This window comes from Lonchura striata, chromosome 12 (assembly GCF_050655825.1).
Source record: "Lonchura striata isolate lonStrDom1 chromosome 12, ASM5065582v1, whole genome shotgun sequence".
Taxonomy (NCBI): domain Eukaryota; kingdom Metazoa; phylum Chordata; class Aves; order Passeriformes; family Estrildidae; genus Lonchura; species Lonchura striata.
The window spans coordinates 18388149-18404778 of record NC_140714.1 but is presented as its reverse complement, the minus strand read 5'-3'; the positions used below and the strand labels follow the sequence as shown (position 1 = coordinate 18404778).

At 41.0% G+C, this 16630-nt stretch overlaps 1 protein-coding gene and 1 long non-coding RNA gene across 13 annotated transcripts in view; one reads left to right on the top strand and one right to left on the bottom strand.

The window, feature by feature from the left end:
* ATP2B2 (ATPase plasma membrane Ca2+ transporting 2) overlaps positions 1 to 16630 on the bottom strand; it is a 397487-nt gene that overhangs the window by 248685 nt on the left and 132172 nt on the right. For all 11 annotated transcript variants that reach the window (XM_031505907.3, XM_031505906.3, XM_077786065.2 and 8 more), the window contains one exon: positions 10310 to 10409. The gene's annotated coding sequence lies outside the window, so the exon portion shown is untranslated. The remainder of the gene's footprint in view (positions 1 to 10309; positions 10410 to 16630) is intronic.
* Positions 2728 to 5023, top strand: LOC146766286 (uncharacterized). 2 transcript variants are annotated; one of them, XR_014958080.1, is made up of 3 exons: positions 2728 to 2967; positions 3847 to 4024; positions 4927 to 5023. It is a non-coding gene; the product is annotated as an uncharacterized LOC146766286 (long non-coding RNA). The 2 variants fall into 2 exon arrangements; XR_014958079.1 differs by having other exon boundaries at positions 3847 to 5023.

Sequence of the window (16630 nt, the reverse complement as noted above, 5' to 3'; positions counted from 1 at the left end):
TTATATCTTTTTTTTCAATCCAACTTTTTAAAACATCCAACTCCTCTCTTTGGAAAGTGAGTTTCTCTGTTTATCTTTTAGAGCTCTAATGACAGACCTGTGTTCTCCCTTCCTCCTCCATCCTTCCCAACCAGAGACAAACAACCCCAAACCCCTTTTGGGAGCAGATCCTCCTGCCTCAATGTGTGAGAACACAAGCAGAGCCTCTCTCCTGCCTTGCTGCAGTTTTAATTTCATTGGAGCTGGTTGGGCTGATTTTCTCTGCAAACATCTGTGATTTAAAGCCAAGTGTGACTTTGGATACTGCCCACAGGATTTCCTCCCTTTCCCACTATTCCTCGTTCCTGGGATCCTGCCTTGTTTTTTCCCTGATGTATTTTTAAAGCATGTTCTTCCCAAAAAGATCCCAATGACAGTCTCCTGCTCAAGTGCTATGGATTTCCATTTAAATTGCTAGGTGGAGGAGGGATATCAACTCCCATTTTCCCATCCATTTCATGTGGAGATGCATCCAAGATTATGTGAGTACCCCCCAAAATAGCTGCTCAAAATGAATCATTCAAACCAGTTTCCAGCTCCTAAGAGACAAGGACTGAGCCTCCATCACAAAAACTTAAAATGTCATATAATGAGAGAGAGTTATGTGAGCCCAACAAGCATTTTGTAAGCAAAGTGAAAAATAAAAATCCAAATTACGTGCTTTTTAGATTTGTAGTATGAAAATTATCTGTTTTACTCAAATTTGACCACAGAAATAACAAAAGCCTCATCATGTACAAAACTGATGGAAAAATAAATAACAGGGGATATAAATGAATAACTCATCACAGGGGTCAAGGCTTCTGCAGCAAAATCAAAGGATTCAAATGAGCCTCCAGATGGGAAACAACTGAAGCTTTTCACAGGTTTAAATCTTGCTGTACCTTGGGGCTGCTGCTGAACTTCAGCAGTGCATGTATGAGCAGGCACACCAACCCCCCTGTGTATTCATACACACACAGCTGCAAAAAAATCCAGTGCTTTAAAACCCTCTTTATATCCTCAATATTCAAAGTGTAATGATGATTTGGAGGGGTTTCTATTTCTGCCATTTTTCTTTCAGATACAGATTACAATAATTTTTTTTTAAGTTCTCCTTTTTTTAATTTTACTCTTTACCCATCCATATCTTAACAAAATTAATTTAAACTCCATGAAGTCAAGATAAAAATTCTCTGATCATTAATAACATCATTTTTGAACTCTTGCTGTCTCCTCCTCCTCTAGCCTTTGCAATCCCAGTTTACTATCCTTTACTCTGAAACACAACAACAGTTGGGCTGGGGCTGTAATTTGATTACCTCAGGTTGGTCTTTTTCCTTTCCTTTCCTTTCCTTTCCTTTCCTTTCCTTTCCTTTCCTTTCCTTTCCTTTCCTTTCCTTTCCTTTCCTTTCCTTTCCTTTCCTTTCCTTTCCTTTCCTTTCCTTTCCTTTCCTTTCCTTTCCTTTCCTTTCCTTTCCTTTCCTTTCCTTTCCTTTCCTTTCCTTTCCTTTCCTTTCCTTTCCTTTCCTTTCCTTTCCTTTCCTTTCCTTTCCTTTCCTTTCCTTTCCTTTCCTTTTCTCCATCGGGGAACCCTGCCTTGGGTTGTTGAGCTGGAGACTCACCCTATGTTCTGACAAGACCTCATTGTGTGTCCATTCACCAGATTTCCCAAAAATCATGACCTGGTTTGACCTGTTCACACAAAGCAGCCCCACTATCCTACAAAATCCACCAACCAACCTCTCTCAACAGCTCCCTGAATCACCTCTACAATGAACCCACTCCTAGTGGTTCCAAGCTCTGGTTCAGATGCCACTCCTGATCCAGAAAGTCTGGAACTGGATATGGAAAATTAGTTTCCTTGTTAAACTCTCATCATAAAGAAAGAACCTGCTGCTAGTTCTCCTCAGAAACTATGCATTGCTAATTTTCAAGAATGCTACTTGATGGGATTTAGGAAAGATTTGAAAAGGCTTGTGAGGAAATGAGGATTCAGCAGCTCCCTGAGTCTCACATGCTCCCCCAGGAATCACACTGAGGGCAGAAACCTGCACGCCACAAAGAAGAGCTCAGCTGGGATGGGCACTGATTAAATTCCCATTTTGGCGCTGTTTCTCCAGCACCACTGACAGGGATGTTCACAGGGGAGAGCCACCTGCTCCAGCAGGACTGGGCACCCTGGGGACCTGTGGGATGATGGGGAAAGGAAGGAATACTTAGCAGTAAGGTTTGGAAAAAAAAAAGCCCCAAACCAACCAAACAGCAAACCTGAAACAAAACCCCAAAGGAAACAACCAAGCAAACTGAAAGGCCATCAGCCAGAGCAGCCCAGAAGGTGACAGAAGTACCTAGGAGAAGGATGACACCCACTGGGATCATCCCCACAGCTTTTCCAGCAGTGCCAGGGATCATTTCATGGCCAGGCTTTTCAGGTTCTCCTGTTTAACACAAATTTCTACAGACTAACACAGACTCATCTCCCTCCAAGCTGGAATTTACATCCAGCGGCTTTGCTAAGGTTAGAAAGTGTAAAGATAAAAATGCCAATCAAGATTATAGGAGATGATTCTCCTCTTTTCCCTCAGCCCTCCCCCTGGGCAGTGCTTTCCCAGCAGAATCAGCTGGATCATTGCATCCCAGCCACAGCAGCAGCTTCAGCTACGGCTTCAGCTCTGCTGCAGCGCTCACACCAGCTGCTCCAGCAGAGCTCAGCACAAAGAAACAAAACCCTTCCTTCCCTCTCCTCCTACACTGTTTAAGCCACGCATCTGCAGTTGCCAAGTTCTCTTTTTGATGCTGGAAATTTACATTTGCCTTCGTATACACACATGCTCCTTTTATCACACTCTGATAAGCTCAGTTTTTATCCTCACCCAGATGATGCTGGTGGAGAGAAGAAACTACCTGCTACAGAGAAGCTGGACAGCTGTTCCTGCAATAAAAACGGTGGGTTTTTTAAACTGAGTCCATAAAAACCCATTTAATGGACAAAAAGAAGATCTATGCTTGCATTTATAAAGCCAGGAGCTCATGTAATTTATGCTCTCTTCTTTTTGGGTCTGGGCAGAAGGATTCACAGCACATCATTCCCAGAAGATGAGTGGCACACCTCTGCTAAGTGTTATCATTTATAAAGTGATACTTGAAATTATAATAGATTCCAAAACAGAGGTGTAAAATTGCTGCAAATAAGATTAAGAAAATGTTCACCAAATTCAAACTATAAAGCTAGGATCTCTGCTAAATTCCTGCCCAGCTCAGATAAGTCACTGATCCCAGCTTTGCATTTCCAGTGCTTTCACTTTAAGGAAAGGGGGGAAAAAACACAACCACAAATCCCAAATAAACCCTACAAAATCCAGCCTTCCACCACATTCTCTCGCACTGGATTTAGCATCAGTTCAGGTCAGTGCTGGTTCCAGAGCTGGCACTAAATGATCTGGGCCAACAGAAGCTGGAAGCAGCAATTTTCATATTTATCAGATAATCAAGTTTTGCAGGACAAGTGATGATGATGTGTAAAAGTTCCATAGCAGCTAATCAAAGACAAAACTTGAGGAAGCAGCAAAAATCTCATAATGAAGAAATATATTCCACCACAGGTGGCAGGAAATTGTAGCTACTGATAAGAAGTGCTATGGGGCTCTGGCAAAGAAAGACAATCAGCATAAGCATGAAGGCAAAGTAGTGATAGCACCAATAAAAAAAAAAGCCTCAGAGCACTCTCCAGAAATCTATGGTGAGAATCAAGTGACAAGTAATAAATTTGCATTTTCTCTAAGACCTTGCATTCAAACACATTCTTAAATACTTTGTGAGTTTCAGGAGCTGGCTGCAGACCATGTGTTGCTTGAGAACATAAAAAGCAAAGCATCACTTCACTGAGCACTGAAGCACCAACATCTGCAGGGAGAGATTATGTGGAAATCTCAAACGAGATTCGGGAACAAGCTGCTCAATCCGTCCAAATGGTGCAAATGATGGAGAAGGCAAAGAATTCAAGGTTTGCTTCTTTTAAATCCTAATTTTATTCCCATTAATATTCCACTAAATTTTTTTACTCTGTGTTTCCACATTGTAGTTTAATCTATGCCTGTGCCTTGGAATATGACAGGGACAAGTAAAGGGACAAAGAAGGAGGCTGAAGTCAGGGCCAAGCCAGAAGTTGGCCAAGGTGGTCCCATCCTGGAGCAGTCACAAATTCCTCTCCAGCTGCATTTGAAGGATCTGCAGCTCAGGGAAAGGCACGCAGGAAGGTCAGTGGATCACAGAACCCTGCAAAATCTGGGCAGTAGCAAATACCCATTCAGGATAGGTATTAATATCCCTGGCTTAGAGGAATTCTCCAGGGGAAGAATGGATTGCAATGGGAAATAAATGATTGGCTCAGCAGACTGAAAGCAAGCAGGGAATTCACCCACTGTGCTGCTGTGAGAGAACACGACTCCTGAATTCAGGGGAATTCCAACAGCCACGACCAGGAGCAGGCAAAACACAGAGCTTAAAGCTGCTGAGCAGCATCTGTCAGCTCAGTGCACGTTCTGATAAGGACCGGGTGAAAAAAGGAACTTGTGTTTTGTCTGAAAGGACCTCAGGATGATTTAATGGCAGGGTAAATTGGAAAAGAGAGGAAAGAACACCAAAGTCAAGGACAGATTTCCCAGCACCCAGGAAAGCAATAAAATCAGCTAGGAGGGAAAAAAATATCCCCTATCCAGACTCTGCTGGATATATGCAGTTCAATTTCTCCCTTAAAAAGGGAAATTTAACACGGAAATGCCAGAGAAAGTGGAGGAATCAGCAAAGCAGGCTCAGGTGGGGTCATGTAAGGAAAAAAATCACTTTTCCATGGGATCAAAAGACTTAAAACTATGCAAAAAGGAAATTCTTCTCTCTGCCTTTCAGGGGTGAACTTGTACAGTGTAGAATGCTCCGAATGTCAAGGAAGGCTTGGCACATATCCTTTGAAATAGAGTGTGAATAAAGACAAATGTTAACATGCTCCTTTGTGAGATTTGGTTTCTACATATTAGCATTTGAATTGTACTCAGCCCTCTGTGTGTGTCACATTAAGAAAAATTCCCATTTCTATGCTCTGCATTAGGAGAAACCTGCTCCAGGAAGAGCCAGAAGCCAGTAAAAATCCAGGAACACACCTACAAACCCTGAACCATCAAAGAGTCTGCCAAGAAAAACCCTAAAGCACAAACAGCACACACGAATTTCCCTTCGTGGGCAGGCAATTTATTGGTATCACCAAGGATTGCTCCAAAGTCAGGAGGAATTTCTTGTTTGCAGCTGCTCCCTGGAGCACTCTGTCTTCCCTCAGAGAGGGAAATGGGTCCAACAGCACCTGCAAGGAGCTCCCATTGTGCTTACAGAGGTGGCCAGTGCAGAAATCCTGAAAAATGCCTTTTTTCAAAAAATTACTGAGCAACACCCCAGAGAAACACTCAGAATGTACAATTAACCACTTCCTGGCAATCCTCAAAGCAGCTCTTTTGGTGACAGTGAAACAAATCCACTAAAAAAGCAGGAAAAATAAATATCCCCAACATGCAAAACTAGAATTTTTCTTAAACTATAATAAAATTAATATTATAAAAGTACTTTCATTACTGTGAGATCTTATCTTTTGAATTACATTTAATATTTCTAAAGATTTTTAAATCAGAAAAGTGCATCAAAAGTAGGAAGAAAGAAAAAAAATAATGACACAGTAATTAGTAAGAGAGTATGAAAATGTGATTTAAAAAATAAAATCTTTCAATCATGTTCTAATGTGCAAGAAACTTCCATGGAAACTTTACTTGCTGGACATGGCAGGAATTCTCCTGCCTGGCTCCCAGAGCCACACAGAATTCCAGCCAGGGTCAGGCTATCATTTATAAACTGATATAAATCAAATACATTTCCTCCTGTCCCTTGAGCAGGCACTGAAGTCTCACTTGACTTTCCCCCCACAAAACTGCTCAATTCCTTGGAATCCTGGGGAGCACAACCACTCTGTTCTCTCTGCCAGAGAGGAAAAGGAAAAGCAGCCCCTGGCACTGAGGCTCTTTGACTTTTTTAACAGTCAGGTCACACGAAGACAGGTGAGAATTGCTTAAATCCCAGGGAAGCACTCATTAATTAGAAAATTAACTGACATTACATAACTTCATGTTAATCCATCCACGAGATGATTTGAACCAAACATACAATACAGAATTCAGCAGGAATATGTTCAATTTTTTTCAGGTTTCCGAATTCCAATTCTATTCCGTTAAGATTCCATTAAATTTTTGTGTTCTTGTGTTTCCACATTGTATTTTAATCCATTGCTCAGGAGTTTTGATGGGATGTTTAGGCAATAAAACACAGAGAGAGGCTCGCACAGCCATGCACAGCCTCAGAGTACCACAGTTCCCATCACCTTTAAAACAGGGATAAAATCCATATTTTTCCAATGCATTTCAAGATCTACTGATGAGAACCCCATGCAAGAACTCCTGTCAGCTGTTACCCTCTCACTGAGTATGGTCATGTTGGAATATTACCCTTCCTGACCTCTGAAAATAACATAAAATTGAAATGAAGCAGTAATTGTATGATTATAAAATGTCACTAACATCAGAGAGTAGGGAAAGACTAATTAAAGGAAGTTTGCTCTTAAAAGACGAAGAGTTCAGATTCATTCACAGATACTTATATATCTAATTTAGTGTGCAAAGAGAAAATGAATGTGCAGGTAGCATGAGAGAAGAGCTAGATTCATTCACAGATATTTATATATTTAATTTATTAAATATAGAGAAGATGAAAACACAGGATTTTGTGGGCAGAGATCTGCTCTGCTTCTGCACAACCCTTCTGAAGGAGCAGCATCACATTCACAAGTGCCAGAAGAAGGAACAGGCTCTTCTTCTCTTCAAATGCAGGGACAGAAGTAGCACAGAAATGGATGGATGGATGGATGGATGGATGGATGGATGGATGGATGGATGGATGGATGGATGGATGATGGATGGATGAGGGATGGAGGGATGGATGGATGGGGCTCTCTCTGACATCCCACCTGCAAACCAGACTTTGCTGATGTGTCTCATTGTTTGGGATGAGCTGCTGGATAATTTGTGCTGGGAATTGCAGTGAAGGGAGCCCCATGCTTTGCTGTTTGCCTCCAGTGGAGGTGGCAGACATGACAAAAGCTGTTTGCCAAAGATTACCTCACTACTGGAAAAGTTTCAGTGGCTTCCCAGTGCCTTGCATTTACAGGCCAGGAGAGGAAAGCAGGTGCAGTTACACAAGATAAAACCATTCCTTCAGCTTTCCATCCTCAGTTCCAGTTGGCATTTCAGTGCTAAGCAGCACAGAAATAACAGCACAGCCCAAAGTATCTCCTTAATAATTCCAATAAATCACAGGGATGACAAAACAAAAGCAGGAAGGATTTCACATGGGAACATCTTTAGGAGAGGACAACACCTGCAGCTGCCTTTGAGAAGAGCAAATCCTTGTGAGCTCCTGGGCATAGCAGACACATTCCCAGAGCATTCCCAGAGCACTGTGACCTCCTGGCTCTTGTCTAAAGCTCCTGCCAAGCTCTGGCCACAGCAGATGCTTCGTGTTCAACAGTGCCAGCAGCAACACCTTCCATGTGTGCAGGCCCAGCTCTGGTTGGGAGGGACTTTAAACTAAGGGATCCAGGGATTCAGCCCACTTTATCCTGGAATGGGATGGGAGAGGCTGAAGGCTCTAGGAATGTTTGCTTTGGGTGGGTTACAGTTTTTTTATCTCTACAAGCTCACTGAATTGTGTGGTTGTGCCTGGCAGTTTGCCTTCCACAACAGGAATTGAAACTATTATACTGAGAAATAGAGAAAATTACAGTATTTCAATCTCTGCTTATTTCTCTGCAAAACAAAAAAGGACAAAAACCTTGGGAGGCTTTTCTTTTTTTAATAGCTGAATGACTAAGAAAGTTCCCTCTCTAGTAAGTCTGTCTTTGCTTTTCAGTCTCTTAAAGACATTTAAATGTCTGACAAATAGATTATAGACTACTTGTTTTAAGAGTTTGGGGGGGAAATGAAGCTCGAATCTGTATTACTTTGAAAGGCAAGCACAATATTTGGTCTGCACAGCTTGTGGCACCTATTAAAACCTTCATTAAAGCACCAGTGACAAACTGCTGCTGTCAGGGAGAAGTGATGCTGAGCACTCTGCAATATTTGATGGTACACTTGCCCACACAGCCATTATGACCATGTTTTCATTCTGCTCTATACTGAAAAAATACAGGCACCCACTAGAACATTTTGATAGAAGTTGGGTTAGTTTTAGCTAAAAGAGCCCATCAAACATTTACATGGAGGTGAGAACCATAGGTACACACATCACCTGAGAGGAAGTCCATCTGGAAATCAGCAGTGGAAAAAGAGAGCAAACCTTTGAGTAATTTCTCTCCACATTTACATTACATAATATTTTGAATGCGTTAAATCTGTGAAGTGCCTCTTTGTATAGTATTATTTTTATCAACTTCCTAACACACAAGTGGTTTGAGGTTTTTCAATATACAGTATAGAAAAATTAATCTGAAACAAGTTTGTACTGTATTCTGCATAGCAGCTACCCAAAACTGAGAGCTCTAACCTATGGAGAGCCTCCTTCATTACCCACAGAAAACCAGCAAAGCCTTTTTATCTGCATTATTAATTTCTTTGTCCTTCTCCCATTGAGCTTAAAGTCTGCTCCACACAGATCTTAGGAGAGGGAGAGTTCTGTGCTCTTGTTAAATTCTGTTTCCCATGTTTACTTGTTGAAAAAAGAGTGTGATTCTCACTCTTCCCTAATAACTTGCTAATTATCTCAATATTCTTGGAATATATTTCTTGTCAGCATAAAGCAAATTTGCTCAGACATCTCCGTGCAATCATAAAAATGAATACTAAGCTTATACTTCACACTACAAAATTCTATTTCACAGTTAATACTTACTAAATTTTCTTTATTGGTGCTACTATTTCATAAGCCCAAAACTTACTTGATAGTGAGTGCTATTTTCCCTTTTTTCTCTAACAGTTTGACTATTATATCCCATTTTCCATCCCTGGTTAATGAACCTTCAGCAACAAGAGTGGTAACAAATGAAAATACATATTGTACCTGCATTGTATCACCACTTGCAAGTTACTAGGATCACTTGCTATTAAATAAAATTCAGAATAAATACCGGCTTGTACAAAACAGTAGAATTTTTATACAACCAGCAGCAGTTGGCAATGCTATTTTCACAAGATTATGAAGTTCAGCCAACCCAGCCTGCCTGGCTTTCAGTGCAGTTATAGCTAAAGAAAAGCTTGAGATATTGTGGTGCTGCCCCATACCTAATAGCACTGGCTGGATTCCTGCCCATCTAAGTGGGACATCCTGTAAATGTATGGCTTCCAAAATTTAATAATGAAACCCCCCACCACCTGGTTACAGAAATTAAAGTCTCATCATTGCTAAGGCAGAGCATTTTCACACAAGTGAAAAGGGATAAATTAGATTCACACTGCACCAAACACTTTGACAAATGTATCAGCACTCCACCTGGATATAATAATTTTTTTTAAGTTAAGCTTATAAAACATAGCTCATTATATAGGCAAAAAAAAAAAAAAAAAAAAAAAAAAAGCCATGCACTGCTGGAACTTTCATTTCTGCATCTTCACACTTGCATTCCAGACTTTAACTGATATTTTACCTGAGAAATTCTAGTCTGAGTAAATTTGAGGCTTTGCCTTATGAAGAACAAATTTCTAATTGTGGAAAAAATCCCTGTCTACATCAAGTACAGAGGAAGCAGTATTTAGTCCAAAACGCCAGGGTCTGGGGGCTGTGGGAGAATGCAGAACTGTGCCAGAGGTACCTGTCTGCACACGAGCCAACTCCTCCTGCACCACTTCCATGCTGGGATTCAGCATCTCCTCATACAACCCACCAGCACTGCACTCAAAGCAGGTTTGTCACACTCCCTGATCCCACACGTCACACAGCACAACATAAAGAGACAGCAGATTGATCTTCCTAGCCGAGGGAATCTCTCCTTAAACAATGTAAAACCATCACTATGTGGAAAAATCTCTGGTAAAGTGAATAGAGCACGTCTGGGTCCTTGGCTGGCATCACCAAGACAAAATTCAAGATTGTTGTTACCAATAAAAGTGAATTCCTCAAGAATTCAAGAATTTTCTGGAATTTCTATGAAGTTACAACAGTAGATTTTTAATTTGAGGGAGTAAAAGAAAAAGAAGCAACTTACAGTTGTCTTGTAAAAACAAGCAAGTGCCTCATGAACAGGGTTCTGAGTCACATAGCCAGCTGAGTCGTCTTGTGTTGGCTAATCAATCCTGATTTCCAAACTGGAAGAAAGAAAGAAGATAATTAGACTTGACAAACCCCAGAGAATTAAGCAAATTAATAGAACAAACAAGGATTGATCTAAAGGATGCCCCACAGGAGAAACGGATCCAAGAGCAAACATCCAGTGTCATAAATAGTTAGGGACATTTTGCAGTAAAATCAAGTGATTAAAAAGTTCCAACTCGGTGGCCAAAGATGTGAATTAAAGGCTTGAAAATACAGTCCCAATGATATCTCTTCTTACCCATTTATCAGAGCCGTAGCCCTCTGGCCTCTCATATTTGTAACTAAACATGATTTTTAATGTTTTTGGAGACTGAAATCTCCATGTGTGTTGTGTCTGTTTAAAAGGAAAGGCCAGCAGAGAGGGCAGGAGCAGAGGGGAGACATTCCCCTGGTTTTCCTTGCATGACATAACAGCTTGGAATGGAATAATTGAGAGGTCTTAAAGTCAGCACAGAGATGTCATGGTGCATAAGTGACATTCTGGTTGGTTTCATAAGAGATGCTCAGGAGGGAGCAGGGAATGACAGGCAAGGAGAGGCCCTCCTTGGACAGGATGTGGGAACACAGCCCCACTACACTGTAAGGACAGACAAAAAGAAATGCATTTTTCATGTTTTGGTACTAAAAGAGAACTGTGGTGCTCCAGCACAATGCCATGTCTGACCCAAGCACAGAATTACATTCGGTTCCTCTGCTGTCAAACCACAGCATCTGGCAGAGCCAGAGGGGCACTCCTGGGAGAGCAAACATCCACTTCTGACTTGTAAGTTCCAGCTAATGATCAATTCATCATACCCCTGAGTAAATCATGTTTGGATTCAGCCTGCAAAAACTGGATTGTTTAAGGCCTTTGAACACCATGTGAAAACATCTTTCATTATAAATGAGGATTTCCCTGCAGACACCAGGAGGACCACGTCTCCTTCGTCTTGGATTAGCATAAAGAAGTGAGCTTCCCCACGTTCCTGCCACTAAGTGTCAGCTCTGCCAGTTTGGCACATCATGGGCTTTATTCAGTATCCACCTTGTGCCCAAATGAACATTTAAACTATCCAAACAAATTTAAGTTCCATATTGCTGGCATTTGTAGGACTTGTTTGAGGTATAGCAACATCCCTTAAATATTCTTACTCAAACTTAGGTCGGTTCTGTTTTTATAATTTATCTGGGACTTCCAGGACGTGGGCACCATTCCTTTGTAAACTGCATTTCAAATGTATTGTGAAGGTTAATGCATAATGCAGTGTTCCAGGGCCACAGAACATCCCCAGGCTTCCTCTCCCCTCACGTCTCTGGAAATCAGGGGGAGCTGGGGGATGGAAAGATGGAGCAGCCCAGGGGAGAAGCACCCAGAGGTGCTGGTGGGTGAGAGGATGGACATGCTCCAGCCATGCCAGGACCCCAAATTCCCTGCCCTGAGCCCAGCGAGGGCAGCAGGGGAGGAGATTTCCACCCTCTGCCCCTCAGGTGAGAGCCACCTGCAGAGCTGGGCCAGCACAGGAGGGAGCTGGAGCTGCTGGAGGCACCAGCAGGAGCAGGGGATGGAGCAGCTCTGCTGGCAGGAGAGGCTGGCACAGCTGGCACCGCTCACCTGGGCAGGAGAAGCTTTGGGGTGAGCCCAGAGTGACCTTGCAGGGCTGGAGGGGCTGCAGGAAAGATGGAGAGAGATGATTTACAATGACAGGACACAGGGAATGGCTTCACACTGGCAGGGCAGGGTTAGATGGGACATTAGGAAATTAAATCTTCCCAGTGAGGATGCACCTGGCACAGGTGCCCAGAGCAGCTGTGGCTGCCCCTGGATCCCTGGCAGTGCCCGAGGCCAGGCTGGACACTGGGGCTGGGAGCAGCCTGGGACAGGGGAATGTGTCCCTGCCATGGCAGGGGTGGAGTGGGATGATTTTTAAGGTCCTTTCCAACCCAATCCAGCCTCTGATGTGACTCTGTGACATTTAATGCTGAGGTTTGCACAGCCTTGCACTGCCCCAGCGCAGGGCACTGACAGTGGAGGAAGAACACCCTGAACCTGCCTGCTAAAAAAAGGAAACTTTGTAGGGTCCAGTCTGGAATTCCAGCCTCAAGACCTTGTCTACCAAAGAAAATATGACTTTTGGGACAGGTTTCTAACCAAATATTTATTATCAGGCTGTACCACCAGGTGGCAAGATTGCAAAATAAAGGAATTTTTTTAATTGTTCCTATAACCCATTCAGTCATGGCTGCTTCAAGGACAACTGGCTGGGCCATGGTGATTGTTTTGGGAGGAATTGGGCAAGTATTTAACATGTACCCAGGTGGGTCTGTAGAATAAAGTACTTTAACTTTTCTCTGTCACTCCTCATGTAGTCAACACTCAAATGCAACACGAGATTCACAGCACATGAAAAAGGAAATTCTGGCCACCAGCTGCACTCTTTTGAAGAACTTGGTTTTCCCACTGTTTTCATCCTGCTCCCTCTTTCCCTGATAACCAGTTTAAGCTTTTCAAAAGAGCCTAAAACCTGACATGGCTGCAGGGAACCACATAACAAATGGGAATACAACTCAGAAAGATTAATAAAATTACTTTGCAAAGGGAGAGTAAAAACTTTACACAGAGTGTACTTACAATCATTTGGATAATTTTTTCCCATATATTTTAATTTCTCAGGTTATATCCTAATTATCTGTAAACCAAGACACAGTTCTAAGTTCTACACTAAAGGTGTGCCATGGACATACGAGCTCAGTTTAAAGAGCTGAATTTTATAGTATGTTCTTTTAATTCAAAATTTAGGGAAAATATAAATCTCCAGGAACAACTTGGGAAGCTCCCTCTCTAATGCTTCACCCTTAGATCACAAAGGACACCATGTGAGCACCCATTCCACGTTATGGGATTTATTTATATCTAAACACACAGATATATGGCTAAGTGCTAAATAACAGGATACAAAATATTAGTAAAGCTAATACTGGTAACCAGACCAAGCTGGTGAGAAGCTCTACCTGACCCTGAGATATACAACACAGGAGAAACAATGATTCCAGAGATAGTTTAGGGATTTTTTTCTTTCCATTTGTAGCATTGCACCTGCTCCATAACACACAGCTACACTTCACAGATGCTTAAAATATTGTCATTATCCCTGGAGCTAGAAGAAATTAGGTAGGTGTAAAATAATCAGAATGTCAAGCACATTAAATGTCAAGCATAAATAAGAACCAAAATTGGAATCTCTCAAAGATGCTGGTACTCCCACAGTTGGGCAAAAAGTGTTAACTTCAATAACTGCCACCATTTGGGACTTGTATTATTATACAAACCACAAAATTCTCTGCCTTAATGGCATCAGCTTGAAAAATGATTTGGCATTAGAAAGTAGAAGTAAATGTTACCCAGAACATCAAGAAAACTTCCTGCCCCAAAATAGGTTTTTATTTGAGATTCTTCAATTCAAACACTCCAGGGTATTGAAATTAAAAAGAGAAATAAAAAATCCAAAAGGTTTTGCAGGAGAAGGGACAGATGAGTGATACAGGAGCCTGTATTACATGAAATGGCACCAAAAATATAAACTGCAAAATAAACTGCCGAGTTATGTTCCTTCAACCAATAAAACAAAATAACTTGTTCAATCAACTTTTAATTCCATAATCCGATCATCATGAAAATTAAAACCAAGCACTTTTTCCCCAGTGAATATGTACTAACTAAATATTTTAAAGTGGAGGTACCTAAAAACTGAATTAGATTGGAAATTCTTTCAAGAGATATTTGCTTTCATCTAACTGCATACCATCCCAGCATAAGTCAAGTCCAGAAATCTAAAAACTGCAGTTAACTGAAATTTAAGCTTGAAAAAAAATATTAAAACCCACAAAACACATTATGCCATGCTTAGAGAGTAACACCTATTCTGAAATGTCCAATGAATTCCACACAAGTGTTTTGAGGTTTTTTTTTTTTTTCTGGAATCAACATTTCCTTTTCTTTCCACATTACCTATTTAACTTTCTATTTGAACTGTACAACCAAAGCAGATTTACAGGAGATTCAGAGCTTGGGAATGGCTTTGCTTTGAGGGCTTCAGCTGAGAAATTCCCTGGAGAATGTCTGTGGCCCTGGAGAAGCCATGAACCCATCACAGAGATATTCCCATGGTCAGAACATGCCATAACAAACTCACAAAATCCTCACAAAACACTGATTATTTAAATGTTCACGTGGAAATGATTCACACTCTTGGACAGAGGCAGGATGGAAACTTTTCTCATCTCTGCTCATCCTTGCAGCCGTGGGGCAAGAGCTGGAACAGAATCAAAGGGCAGACAAGTGGATCAAGAAGATCAAGAGGTCAGCAGAGCATTTGGCCCCAGCCAGAGGAATCAGCCCAGGGCAGCAAGGACATTGCTCTCATTTGCAGCAAGAGAGCATCAAGGTTAAACCACCTCCACAGAACCACGCTGCACAGGAGGGAAAACATCCCAGGGAGCTGAGCTTTAAAACTCCAATCTTCCTGTAAAGCTCCAGAACACATCACACCTCTACCAGCACGTGCTGTGCTGTGCTGTGCTTCAGACTTCTGGAGCCTGAGAGAAAACACTCAGACTCACAAACTTATCCAATTTTACAATGAACTGATAGAATTAGGGCAAGACAGATTCACTGCCCTGCTTTAAGGAATAAAGGCTCTCTGCACTGTTTAGGACTTGCTAATGTGCAGTGTTAGGATTACCATGCCAGCTTAAGCCTCTGTTTCAAATCCCAAACTAACAAGAAAATACAAAGTATAAAGGTATTAATAACTGGAATTTAAATGACATTAAAGGCTTTGTTTGCTTTCTTTTTTGCCTTATTAAATAGAAGGAAAATAGAAAAAACAATCCAAAATTGTATAAATAAAATGAGACAGTGCCATATAGGTGAGCACCCTTCCTTAAGGTCTTCATGAAAATAATATTTCCTCTTCCTAGAGAGTACTGTGATCCAGCCACAGACTCAGGTAACTGAAGTACATCTTCACATTTCAAAAAAAAAATAGTAAAATCAAATCCTCTTCACGTTCAAGAACACTCTCCAAAGCACTTACTCTATAAAAAGAAATCTGAGAGTACATATACCTGATTTATTTCAGGAGTCAAACAAAAATAACAAGAGTGCCACCTATCCTTCATTAGGAATAACAGAACTTCCTGTGGACTGACCTTGCTGCTAAAAGCCCTGCACAACAAAACCTGACAGCTAAGAACATTTAAAACTCCCCATCTGGGCAGAAACTTGGGGGGAGAAATGCAAAGGAGTGTTGCATGGAAAAGCAGGATTAAAAAGAAATACAGGAGGAGGAGGAGGATTTGGGAAAAATAAATCTGTTAGGTATCAAAAGGATAAAATCCAAAAGATTAAACCCAGGAAAACTCAAGATGTTTTAAAGCTTGAGGCCACATTTTGGGTTTCAGTAATGATTTTATGAAAGTAAATTCGTGTGTAACATGCAAGGAGCAAACTTGGTCTAGAGGAAGCTGCTGTACAGAGGCAGCAGCTGCCACTGAACAGGAGCCAGGGAATGTTTATCCACTGCAGAGAGCTGGAGCAGGGAGAGGAGGTCATTATTTTCTCTTTTTTTAAGTTATAGTAGGTATAGAAGTATTATATACTATATTATATAATAATATATTCTATATATTGCTCATACAGATGAGCAATCCTGTCACCTATACCAGGAAAATAAAAAGAAATTATTGCACCTAGTGATAAACACATAAATATATTTATTCTATAAAATAATTATAAATAAATATAAATATATACCTATATAAATAGAAATTATATCTTTATAAAAATATATATGTTTATATATTGTTTTATATGTGTTAATAATTTATTTAATTTATAAATATGAATAAGTATATGTAAATATATAAATAGGCATTATAGATAAATATATTTTATTAATAAAAAAGGAGAAAAGTTTTCCTTTTTGGTCATGGCTCACAACCTGCTACATGTGATGAGCGAAAATCCATGTATTTGCATCTATTAAAATCCAATAGATATTTGTAGGCTTTCCAAACTGCCTACCACAAAAGGAGTCACATGAAAACTAAGCCACTATGAGATAATACAGAAGGCCTTTGCTTTTCAGAAAAATCTGGTGACAATATGAGGACCAGAGCTCAGTTGTCCTTGCAGTGGACACCACAGAGCTCTCCAGGGAATGGGATCAGCAGCAGA